Below are 12,956 nucleotides of genomic sequence, written 5' to 3' on the forward strand. Positions count from 1 at the left end.
TGAAATATGAACAAACTAGACCCATTTACACCATTACTTACGTCATTTGCAGAAGTACATGCCGTAAATGTGGTTTCGTCTCGCGTGAGTCATAGAACTTTAATGCGACCGGTAGCCGAGACAAACAAACATAAATACCTATGCAGTGTACTCGGGAGTCTAGGCAGAGGCGAACAGGTCACAGGCCAGCTGAAGCCATTTAGTGCCGAGCTGTTGCAAGTCCATAGCATTTTGTTAAAGGCACGCAAGGTTGTTATTCCCACCAGTATGAAGCGCGAAATACTGGAAAAATTCATCAAAAAATGATCTCAAATAGCGTACCGGCTATTAGGACCATGAAGGGCCATTCAGCAAACCTATGCTCGTAAACCGACTGATTTAACTAGCTCTACGCTCTAGGGCTCGAGTGAAGTGTGTTCACGAGTTTGCGTTTCCTTGTTATCCTGATTTTCTCCGTTAAGTGCTCCTCAGTGCGTTCAAGCTTCGAATACGAACACTATGTCTGGCTTCTTTTAGCTTCCGTGTCGCGTCTATTTTTCCTCTCTTGGTAATGGGACAAATTTTGCCGTTTTCAACGTTACGAGCCCATTTCTACCCTAATGACAAGCGGCACTTACAAGTCTAGTGTTTCATCAATTTACAATGTGCCTTCAACGTCATTATCATCGAGTAAAAGACTTAGACCACGCTTAACCTCCGCTTCAGAGTACAGTACGACAGCATTAGAGATCCCTCCCGCGCAAGTACTCTTTCATAGATTCACAGTTCGCGGGAAGCCTTCAGCACTACTGGCGCAGTGGTGCAGCCGTTAAGCGAAGCACCACTGCCTCTACAGGTGTCTATGGTAGAGAGAGGGCAGGCACATCATGGTTTCTTGATACTCAGCAAGTGATCAAGGAAAGGAAAAGCCCCATGGTGCTTGCCAACGTTCTGACAAGGTGACTTGTCTGGCAGGCACCCTGCGGCTCCCTCCCCCCCCCCCCCCCCTTGTTCACTTTGTGAGTGCCCCGACAGGTGGTAGTTTCAAACACAGCCACCGGTGGTACTTGTGAGGCCCGGGTTGCTCTTCCCGTAAGGCCAATTTTTGGTGCAACATGACAGCCGAGTATTCTGAAGACGCAGACATAGAATCAACCTCCAAGAAGTCCCCGAAAAACCCGCCCCTTGAAAAAGCGTCCAATGCCCTCAAAGAAAATGGTCTCCTGGCGCTTCAAGGAGACAAGGATGGTGGTTTTGCAGTCCGTCCCATGGGCGGCTTGTTTCGAGATAAGACGATTGCGGCCATCAACAAAAACATCAAACCGGTAAAATTCAACGTACGCACTAGAAAACGACAAGCACTCAAAATCTTGGATTACTTGCACCTGGATGCCATCAAGAAGCGAGCAAAAAATGACGAGGGACTTCCTTGAAATATTATTTACGGTTAAAACCCATAAGCCTGGAATGCCACTACGATCCATCGTGTCAGAAAAAGGGACATGGCAACGCGTTGTCAGATGCTACCTACAAAAGCACCTTGATTCTTTGGTGGAAGATGATCCTTTCCTGGTTCGTAGTTCCTCGTACGTTGTGCCGCAACTGGACGCTTTGCCCTCCCTCGAGTGCATTCGTTTCTCCATCGATATTGAAAATTTGTGTTACTCTGTTCCTCATCACGCACTCCTAAGTGCTGTCAGAGAAAGGATCATCACAACAGGTGAGGTTCACTTTCAAAATGCAGCTAGGATTAGCAGCGAGTTTTGTAGCTTTGTTGGAATTCTACTTGGGCTCGAGAGCCATATCTTTTGAAGGAAGCTTCTTTGTTCAGAAAAAGTGTCTGCATAGGGTCTTCAGTGGCGCCTGTACTCTGGGACATTTTCTTCTCAGCCGTTGGGAACCAAATAAAAAGTCAACTTAATGACCCAAATGTTGCATCCATTGTTCGATACATGGACGATTTTTTGGTTATTCTGAAGAATGTTTCCGAGTCTGATGTACCTGCGGCAGCAACATGTTTGATTTCTGTCTTCACCAATAACAGCCAGGGCCTCACGTTTACGTGGGAGTTACCACTGAATTGCGAACTGCAGTTTTTAGACATACAATTGGTATTTATGAAGGATCACCTATGCTAGGCGTACAATCCCAGATATAAGAAAGGGCTGTTACCGTTTGACAGTGCTCATTCGAAACTCGACAAAAGAGCAATAATCGCTAATTCCCTTCAGAATGCCTTGGGAAAGTCGTGCCATCACATGATATCGTTGAGCTTTGGCGCCCAAATTCAGAGGTTGCAAGAAGCCGGTTACCCGCCCCTTTTGATTTCGGCTGTCTCCGAAATGTTAATACAGAAATTGAAGCGGCCTCTTGATAAGAGACCTCCGGAAGCACGAAAGAAATGTGTTCCTGTCATTCCTTACATTTATAAAGTTTCCCATGGCATAAAAAAGTCGCAAGCAAACTTCAGGTGCAAGCTGTGTTTTCGGCCCCGTCAAAGCTGTCAAAGATTTGTACTGTGACTAAACCGGAGAAGAAACGACCAGTTTGTCCTATTAAACATCCAAACCAGTTCACCAAATGCAGGCCACAAGTTGTGTATAAGATTTCTTTAAGCTGCGGTCTCGTTTACATAGGGCAAACCGGTCGATGTTTCAATGAACGGGCCAGTAAACACTTGCGGAATGTGCGCATCCAACATGGAGGCTTCCTTGCGGACCACTGAAAACCTTGCAAAGAATGTCGTCCGGAACTAAACAAAACCTTTTTTAAGAGCATAAAAGACAAATTTGAGCGAGATGCAGTAGAGGCATATTTTATTAAGAAAACGGAAGCGCATGCATTAGCAAACCCTCCATTTCAATCAGTGACGCTGAGGTGGCTTTTCTCGAAGGGTGTCTTTAGGTTTTAATATTTTGAAGTTTTATCTGCATAGTTTGTTTTCCCTGGATGTGTTTTACCGGCCAAAATAGAATTGTGTAGCAACCAATACTTTTAGTACTTTGATGCTTAGAGGATTTATCGAAATTTTTAAGTTTTCATGTCCACCAATTTTTCCAACTTTGCTGTAGGTCATTCATTCATTATCACACGATCTGTTCAAGCAGGAATTTTGAGTCTGCGCTCTGTTTTCCTTGGCCAAACGTGCGTATTTGTTGTGAGGATGGATTGCTTTCCTGTTGGTTTTGCGCTCAGATAATCTTGGGAATTAGTCCAAAAGAGTTTGCTTTTATCAGGTGTGTAGTGCTGAATGTATCTTCCGGTCTGTTGGAAGTAGCGCCTACTTCCTGAACACTGACTGTTGTTGTCACTTTCTTATTCTTGTGTGATTGGCTACTGCGATACGGCTCGGGTGCTTCGTAAAATGTAAGGGTTTGGGCGGATAAATTTCATTTGCAAGTTGGCGCCTGTCCTGTTGTGTTCTTGTACCTCTCTCGTCCTTGTTCTTTTCGCGCCGTCCTGACATCATCTGCAAGAAGCCATCATTTTCGCAACCGAAACCAATTACCGGAAAATACTGCTACTGAAGCCTTGCAGTATTCAAAACACTCCGATCAATGCTTGGTTCGCTTTGCCTATTTTGCTTAATCGCATCTTTAGTATCAATGTTTTTTAAGAGCTTTTCACCGACAGACTGCTTACCTCTTTACAATGAACTGCCTGCGCTGTGTATGTGACTGCTGCACAGGTGGCTGAAGCCTCGTCAAGCTGTAAACAAAGCAGCTTTTTCTCTTGCCCCCTTTCATGCTTGTGCAAAATAAAAGCTCTAGATTTTTAAGTGAGCAATTATTTATTCGATTTATTTATTTATTTATTGACCTATCCATCGAATGCAAAATGCTAACGGAGCAACCTCCCCAAGGTTCATGAACAGGAACTTTGCTCTGCAGCTCGCAGTAACGAAAGCAAAAGAACTAGAGCCATCCCCGCACAATCCTCGGAAACCGGCACCGTGAATTAGAGCACTAGGACGAGTCTAAAACTTTCCCCTTACCCCTTTCGCATCTTTTACTATGCCGCTCTCGGTCTCCAAGGTTCCGTTTCCCCTCGACTTGAAAGACGGAAACCGAACTGCCCTCTGTCAGTCCTGAAGAAGGTCCCGAGCCACCACTGAAAAGCCGAGATTTTTTAACATAAAAAATTTTGGTTGCGAAAAATCCCTCACAATTATTTACACGTTCAATGAATAATTGCATGAGTATCCTTTTCTAGCACTTTATTCGCTGGTTCACCACTAGTATTAGACAATCTAATTAATCGCTAATTGATTCATCGTGATAATGACGGTGAAGCAATACTGTAACACGAAGCACTCGATTTACGAGTGCCGTACGTCTATAAGCTCAGGGTAGAAATCGGCAGCGAACGTCCAAAGCGAAAAACTCTTTCCCGTTACCAAGTTACCAAAAGAGTAAAAAAAAGAGAGAGGGCACACACTAACAGCCGCAAGAAATGATATTGGGATTCCAATGCGTGACCAGTTTAGAGCGATTGAGCAGGGTCAATGAAAACAGCTCGTCCGGTGGACGATCAGTTAATTAACATACATTTGCCAAGTAGCCCTACGCAGTTCAATCTGAAGTAGCATGCCAGGCCGGCGACCAGCCAGACCTCTTCTGTTCCATTACAGTCTTCCTCCTCCTCGTCCTCCCGTGCTCCTCCTACGGAGTTCAACAACCGCTAAACAGGAGCTACTACAGATCGCTTCAGCAGCAATCATTTTGGAGCCCCGTTTCTGATGAGCAAGTGAAATGGCCTTCGCTTCACCCGGCAAAATGGAACCATTTTACCCAACTCAAAGCAAGAATTCCGAGCTTTCCAGCAGCAAGCACTCTAATTCAGAGGCTCGACATGGCGACGCAACGTATTCAGTACCGTGCGAACACAGATGTGCATCGGGGCGCCCGACGCCCGGAACCCATTAGCGCGTTGGGACAAAAGCTGTGCGAGGAAACGCTTGCAAAGACTGTGTTTAATCAGAAATGTTGAGGTTCACCATGCCGAACTTCAGCAGTACTTTCAAAGTGCACTTGTGCGTCATGCACACAAAAAGTCGAATCTTCGGCGAAAAAAACTCAAAGGATAACTTTATGAATCTGCATGCAAATTGTACGTCGCAAGTTTTCTCGCATTAAAGCCCCCTGACCGTTAGCGAAAGCTTTAAGTCTATTTTAGAAGCTTGCAGGACTCAGCGCACAAAAACAAAGCACAAGAACAAGAAGGACGACAGGACAGAGCGCTGAAATAACTTTTAGTTTTTAAGCCAAGGCAGTCCAGTATTTAAGAGGCGCCCTATCACGCCACGTGACTACGAAAATCCTACACGGGAATCATCAAAAACCAAACTAAAACCTCAGATACGGTGAAGTGAGGGGCAAGTAGTCGCGTGTCTAAAGAACGGGAGGAAACGCTGATTCTGAACAAGGCAAAAAAAAATATCTTCATACGCCCGAAACTAACTAATTTAAATTTCTTGCAAAACCTAACGTGTACATCAAGGTAGATCAACTCAGAGAAAAGAAACCTAAAGCCAGCCGGAAGGGAGAAAAACTCGCTAAAACGACCTACCAGTACCCATTATGAAAAAACCAATGAGATCCCAACAACTAACCCAACAAATCATGAAAAGCTAGAAAGGAGAAGTAATATCGCCAAAAACAATTGAAAACCCAACAACTAACGCAACAAAAAGCAAACAAGGAAGGTAAAAAAATCGCTAAAAACATGGCGGTGATCCTGAAGGAAAACACAATAGACAATACAGAAGCCAAGAATTGGCATAACAAAACATCAAAGAAGTTAAAAACCTTGAAGTGAAAAAATAACAAGCAACTTAAACACTGTTGTTAAAATCTAAAACATCGTATTAAAAGGCTAACTCTTTTTCTGTTAAAGAAATTGAAGACTTGCTGACACACCGATCATTCGAACGGAGAATTTTGGCAGCTTCTATTGTCTCACGTGTCAGCTTATTGCCGTTTTTCTCTACCAGTGTGATTCTTTCGAAGTCAGGCAAGCAACCTTATACCAAAACTTCACAGTCGCGCCAGTGAATGCCAAGATGGCGGGCCTTTTACTTCACGTTGTTATCGTGTTCTTTCAGCCTTTCATTTAAACACACGACCCGTCTGACCAACGCAATTTTTGCTACATGACACAGGAATCGGGTAGATGACTGACTTCGAACTCTGAACGAACGCCGGCTGATGACGAGTGATGCACGTACGCCTCTCTTGCTCAGTTTTGTTTACACGGTTGCACAGACGAGATAACGTCTCAGGAGCACTGAAAGCAGCCCCGACGCCTACCTGTTCACCAATTTTTCTTAGGTTATGGGCAATGTCATGCTTGTAAGGCATAGCAATCGATTTCTTTCTACTGTCTGTACCTTGATACAGATTAACGATGTGCGCAAACTATTCGACGAACCACATATACGGGAGAAACACAAGGACGGGCGCAACACCCGTATATGTGGTTTATGTTTCTCCCGTATATGTGGTTCGTCGAATAGTTTGCACACATCGTTCATCTGTGTCACCATGCACAAACTAGGCTCAACAGAAGTGTTATTGATGTATGTACCTCCTTTAGCCGGTCGTTTCGACTTATTCAAAATAGCCTCCGCGATCAAAACCAGAATTTAGGATGGTAGCCTGCCCGTTTCAACCTGTCTGCAAAAGGAAACTGTTTTCTAAGCTTTGAATACAGAATTTTTCAAGAGCGTTGTTTAACGCAGCTTGAACTATATTTCTTTTCACCATCTTTGAAAGGCTCGAATCAAACGGAACTGTTTTAAGTTTCTTGTTTTTTCACTTCAAAGTTTTAACTTTTTTGATGTTTTCTTTCCGTTGCTTGATGATTTCTTCCTATGTTAGTTGTTGACTTCTCCATTTTTCATTGTGTTTACCTTCCGGATCACCATCATGTATTTAACCGATTTTTTTATCCCTTCCCTGCTGGCTTTTTGCTGTGCTAGTTGTTGGCTTTTCTACTGTTTTTGGCGATTTTGCTTCCCTTCCTTGCTTTTGGCGATTTACTGCGTTAGTTGTTGGCTTCTCATATTTTTTTTTTTTTCATAATGCTTGCTGTCAGGCTATTTAAGCGAATTTGTCTCCCTTCCGGATGATTTTAGGTTTCTTCTCTCTGATTTCGTTGGCCTTGATGTACACGTTTAGGTTTTGCAAAAATTTTACCATAGTTCGTTTCGGGCGTATATCTTATCATTTTCTTGCCTTGTTCAGAATCAGCGTTTCCTTCCTTTCTTTAGACGCGCGAGTACTTCTCCTCGCTTCACCGTATCTGAGGTTTTCGCTTCGTTCTTGATGATTCCCGTGTATGATTTTCGTTGTCACTTGGCCTGATAGGGGACCTCTATAATACTGGACTGCTTTGGTTTAAAAATAAAAGTTGTTTGTGCAGCGCTCCGTCCTGTCGTCCTTCTTGTTCTTGCGCTTCGCTTTTGTGAGCTGAGTCCTGCAAGCATGGAATCAAACCAACTAGTCCAACAATAAGTATTGCTCTTTTAGAAGTTTCGGGCAGCGAATCTATGACCTCAAAGCCCTCTCTTCTCGAGTGATGTTATGAACCTGAGGGGCTAAACTGAATGCTCTTTTATTGTTACAGAAGCTCAGCCTACCATTCTTGTTACTGTTTTTCGCATTTATATTGCTTACGAATATTTCTTTTGCAGCGTTATGTGCTCAAGTGTGTATACTGCGAATTCCCAGCAATTTACGAGCATACTAAAGCTAGAAGTGGTATCTTTGTTTCAGACGAATTCAGCACTCATCTCGTCGGAACAAGTTCAATTCTGCTGCTTGCTAGCGAACTCTGCAATAACATTCCTCAATACAATGTGCTTGTTAGCGCAAGACGAATTTGTATGGAGCGATTTTCTCAGCCGTAATATTCAAACGGACAAGATGAGCCGCCACGGTGGCTGAGTGGTTATGGCGCTCGGCTGCCGGCCCGAAAGACGCGGGTTCGATCCCGGCCGCGGCGGTCGAATTTCGATGGAGGCGAAATTCTAGAGGCCCGTATGCTGTGCGATGTCAGTGCACGTAAAAAAACCCAAGGTGGTCGAAATTTCCGGAGCCCTTCACTACGGCATCCCTCATAGCCTGAGTCGCTTTGGGACGTTAAACCCCCATAAAAACCAAAAACCAATCAAACGGACAAGAAGACGACGAAGTGATTAGCGGCGTGGAGCGCTCCGTTTCGGCCCCCAGCCATATTTAACTGTCACCATGTCGTGTATTCATCGGCCTTGCACCGTGTTACATTACGGTGGAGATACTCCAGTCCGTCCTCATCCCAGCCCTGGAGCTTCTATTCCTTCCATCTGCATTCGTCGTCAGTCCAGGATGCCGCCTCCCGGCTCCGCTTGTCCTAGCTGACATGACTAAAACCCGCCGCTCTTCTCCGCCCGTCCCCAGCCTGGAACACGGCCGGACTCGAGAGGCCGCGGCGCAAGAAGCGCGCGCCGCCACCACTCCAGTCCGGCCGTGCACGGACAACACGACACAATGACGAGTCGGAAACGCGACCCCGACGATGATACCGTAAAAGCGTCACTTCCGCTACGACGACGGCACGACGACTGGACACAAGACGGCAACCGCACTCTCTATACCCCCCCCCCCCCCCCCCCCCCGCCGTACCGTACGGCGCATCCATGAGCACTGGCTTTTGGCTCCTTCTTTCATCGCGGTGGCAAGCCTCTCATTCTATCCCTTTACAGCCCCCGCTGTCATCTTACCCCTCAGATTTTCAGGCACTAATTGGGATGATCACTCGTCGACACCAGGTAATGCTACGAATGGGAAGACGACGAAGCGGGAAGAGGCTCAGGATGCTCGTCCGTCTTCCAATCTATCAGGCTACATCCTATTACCACTCATTTTCCCGTCAAAACTTTCCTGTATCCAGCAATTAACCGCCTGTGTCTTGGCCACTCCCCCGTAGTGGGTATGTGCCAGCAACGTCTGAGGCCTTCCTTCCTTCCTTCCCGTGCTAGGCCTGTAGCCATTAAATCACATTTCATAGACGTGATGCAGGAGACCACAACGTTATCTTTTTTGGAAAATCGCACGAATTTTTGCATATGCCTGCAAACAAAAAAAAGATTTCTATTGTGCTGCACTCCTTCCTAAACGGCTTGCCTGAGGCCTGTGTAGAGGAGTACTTTATCAATAAAAACGAATTTGAAGAGATATACTGACCAAGCTGCAAACCAAAATGCCCCGTGTCATTCTTGACGAACGAGCCCATTATCGGCTAGGAAACGTCGGAACTTTTTAAAATTAACAAGTTTTGAGGTAGACAAAATGGCACAATTTTCGATTAGTTATTACCAACCACCTTCAATAGCACACTCTAACCTTCTGCAGCAGAAAATTATCAGAAAGATATGCTGTCTTGGAGGCAACGTCGTCATGCAGCAGGCGAGAGATCTACTTTCGGTATAGGCAGCCATTTTGCCAAGGTCACAGGATGGGCTGGCACTAGTCCATTATTAATAACAGGTTGTGAACAGTGCAAAAGGTCATGTGATGAATATTCTTTATAAAATGTCAACCGCATCAGAAGACTACATCCATTTCCTCTGGAAAGCGCGACACCCGCTGTAACGTACTTTTCTCGCAATCCCCAGCGTCATAACGCATACCGAAAGTACCAAAGCTTGAAACGAACCTTTGTCGAAGTTTTCGCCCATAGAATAAGGATCCTAGCATCTCATGGCGTCGCACTGACAGCAGCAGAAGTGTCGTGCGACCCGTCCTCCTATGGCGTTCGGAGTACGGCAGCATGAGCGGCACCACTTCACACTTCACACGTGCTTCCAACGCTTTGCACCGCACATTTTTTTCTTCCCCGTATTTTGAGGTTTGCGCACCAGTATTTGTTGTCGTCGAAAGCAAGTTCTTAACTACTTGCTGCGCTCCTCATTTAGTTGAAGGACAACCGCAGCTTGTGGTAAACAGTCCTTATGAAGGAGTTTTATCATAACCGCACCAGCGTCAGCGCAACTGGCTTGCAGCAGCGACGGTCTGACGCGAAGATCGAGCGGTATATCCCTCTACTCTGAAAGCAACTCAAACGCGGCTCACTGAGAATGCGCGACTCTGTCTGTGTTTTCGTGGGGCCGCCACCTGTGAAACATTGGTCGAAGCAGCAGGTTTGCGCTGCCAGCGCCATCTCGTATATATGGATCGAAAACTGCTCAAAGTGAGCTGCGGCGCGGAATTCGGGCTCTAAAAGTCGATTTTGTGACCCGCCGCGGTGGCTCAGTGGTTAGGGCGCTCGGCTACTGATCCGGAGTTCCCAGGTTCGAACCCGACCGCGGCGGCTGCGTTTTTATGGAGGAAAAACGCTAATACGCCCGTGTGCTGTGCGATGTCAGTGCAGGTTAAAGATCCCCAGGCGTTCGAAATTATTCCACAGCCCTCCACTACAGTACCTGTTTCTTCCTTTCTTCTTTCGCTTCTTTCTTTATCCCTTCCCTTACGGCGCGGTTCATGTGTCTAACAATATACGAGACTGATACTGCGCCACTTCCTTTCCCTAGAAACCAATTATTATTATTATTAAGTCGATTTTGTTGTTTGGCATACACTGTTATTTGTATGAAGCTGCGTGCATGGGCTAAGTTACAATTATTATTTCTTTTTGCTTGACAAAAGACCTGCAGAGAGGGCGTAAAGAATCAAATATGACCCTACGTGTCGGGCCGATCACATTTGCGAAGGCCGAGCCATCAGTGGGCTTCATACTTATCAGGGACTCTAGTAGCCTGTAGCTTAGTTTTCCTTGCGTTTGGTCGTGACGTCAATCGTGACGAAACAAGAAGTCTGGACACAAACGAACAACCACGGCCAGGCCCGTTCAGGACGCGCCCTACCACCGTCGCATCAAGTCCGGCCGAGTAACAAGCCCGATTAGTCCGCGGCACTACCGCTGTTCAGTTTCTTTCCTTAGACAAGATTAGCGCCGATAAGGCTCGTCAGATGTCTCAAACGCGCCTTGTTGCTGCGACATTGTATGGCGTAGGCTCCAGTCCGCCTTTGCGCCATAGCCGTGTTTCCGCCACGTCACCTCCCATGGCCCTCGTCAGTGGGAGCAGCGACCGACGGTGGAACGAACGGAAGTAAAAGGAAGAAAACAAAACAAGGCCCCATAGTCGCGCTCTTGCACAGCGTCGGTCTAAAATAACCTCGCTTTCGCGAATTATGAATTGCGCCATTAATGCCGTCAGCGAAAAATCTGCTGAAAGCAGCTTTAATTTTCTCGGAACACTTTTTGAAGCCTGAGCACACAAGAAGTGGGAAGGGAATATACATGCCCAGCGAGACAAGTGTATTACATACAGTAAGCGCTATCAGAGAAAGCGATACTAGAGGACACGAGGGCGAACAAAGAAAGTGGGATGCAGAATCTTTACTAATAAAATTAGGTATTTATACTCCTTTGCCTACTACGAAAGACGCATGCCCTCAGCCATTCGCTAAGGCGGGGTCATGCCACAAGCAAAGAAAACAACGCACCTCAGGGGACTGGTGGTGGTGGTAGTGGTTTTATTAAAAATAATAGTAAAAAGGAAGGAAAAGATTTTTGCTAGCCCCGGCATCTGCCATCGATACGGAAGCACCTGAGCTGGGGCAGCGGAAATAAAGGACAGCAGGCAGAATGGAGAAATGAAATGAAAGAGGTGAGGGGACAGGAATAGAGGACAGGGGGAGAAGTAATATGTACAAACTATTTACACAATAAGTAATGTGTCCAGGTTGTGCGCGTGATTAGTTCAGTTTAGAGGAATTAAATCACACACGCGCACAGCACTGTGTAGGTTACAACTGGAGTGGGGCGTCCAGTTATTAATCGTTCAAGGTAGAACTCGCGGAGCGTTCGGTCACTGCGTGTAACTACCTGACGGAGAACAGACGGGACGTCAAGCCCGTGTGTTCGAGGAATGCACAGAGGCTCACCAAAGTTCGCTCACGAGTGCGCACACTGCCCTGCGGCCACAATAGCGTCTTGATGGAGTCTGGTAGTATGCCCTGCGCCCTATAGGCCGCGAGCATATCGCGACGAGCATCGGCGAACGCGGGGCAGCGAAGAAGCAGATGTTCTAGTGTTTCCACTGCACCGCATCCGTCACACACATCACTCGTCGCGATTCCGTGCCGCACCCGTCGTTCCCCGGGCCACAAGCAGCCAATGCGCGCGCGGAGGATCATTGCACGTTGCGACCGTGTAAGTGCGCGACAGCCGGTGACACTGTCGATGCGCTCACCTCCCGCGATGCGTGGGTCGGGGTGCTGCTTTCGTAGATGGTCGTGAATGGCCGCACGCACGTCCTCCAGCGCAAGGGGCAGATCGCTGGCAGGTAGTTGGTGTGCAGCGGTCGCGAGGTCGTCAGCTTCTTCGTTGCCGGCGATGCCGCAGTGACCGGGCACCCACTGTGCACGCACGGCACAACCTCTCTGCGCGAGGCGCTCGATGCGCGAGCGAATTTCCCGCACTAGTGGGGTACCGCGGCCGTTAGATTGCAGGCGGCTGAGGGCGGCGCGGGACCTCAGGGGACTGAAAAAACTTAAATTTGCACGCGGTATCACGTAAAACTGTCAGTAATTTTTAAAGATAGGATTTTTGTCTTAAAAGAACGGGGTTTTTTTTGGGCGTAGTATTGTGAGCAGTGAAGTGCATAAGACTGCAGCTAAGACGTGGTATCGTGGTATCTAGCAGCAAAAGGCTGGTTAACTATAAAAATGAATGGTTAACTTTTTACCTATTGCTGTTAGGCTCCTTATTCAGCGAGGCGCTTGTAGCCCGCAGTAAGTAATTTCCGTACCTCTCTTTAGATTCGCGAAAATGCTTCTCGTCGCCGCTGCAGGGCAAGGAATGTAGAGGCCGCACTTGGCCGAAACCGATACCGCGCGACCGGTAATAGCACTAGCTACCCCTAAGAGCGTGCA

At 46.8% G+C, this 12,956-nt stretch overlaps 1 protein-coding gene across 1 annotated transcript in view; it reads right to left on the minus strand.

Moving 5' to 3' along the window:
• LOC144120206 (growth hormone secretagogue receptor type 1-like) overlaps positions 1-9,979 on the minus strand; it is a 225,304-nt gene extending 215,325 nt beyond the window's left edge. Inside the window, exon 1 of the mRNA XM_077652621.1 lies at positions 9,676-9,979. The gene's annotated coding sequence lies outside the window, so the exon portion shown is untranslated. The remainder of the gene's footprint in view (positions 1-9,675) is intronic.
• Between the last annotated feature and the right edge of the window lie 2,977 nt (positions 9,980-12,956).

This window comes from Amblyomma americanum, chromosome 2 (assembly GCF_052857255.1).
Source record: "Amblyomma americanum isolate KBUSLIRL-KWMA chromosome 2, ASM5285725v1, whole genome shotgun sequence".
In the NCBI taxonomy this organism is placed as follows: domain Eukaryota; kingdom Metazoa; phylum Arthropoda; class Arachnida; order Ixodida; family Ixodidae; genus Amblyomma; species Amblyomma americanum.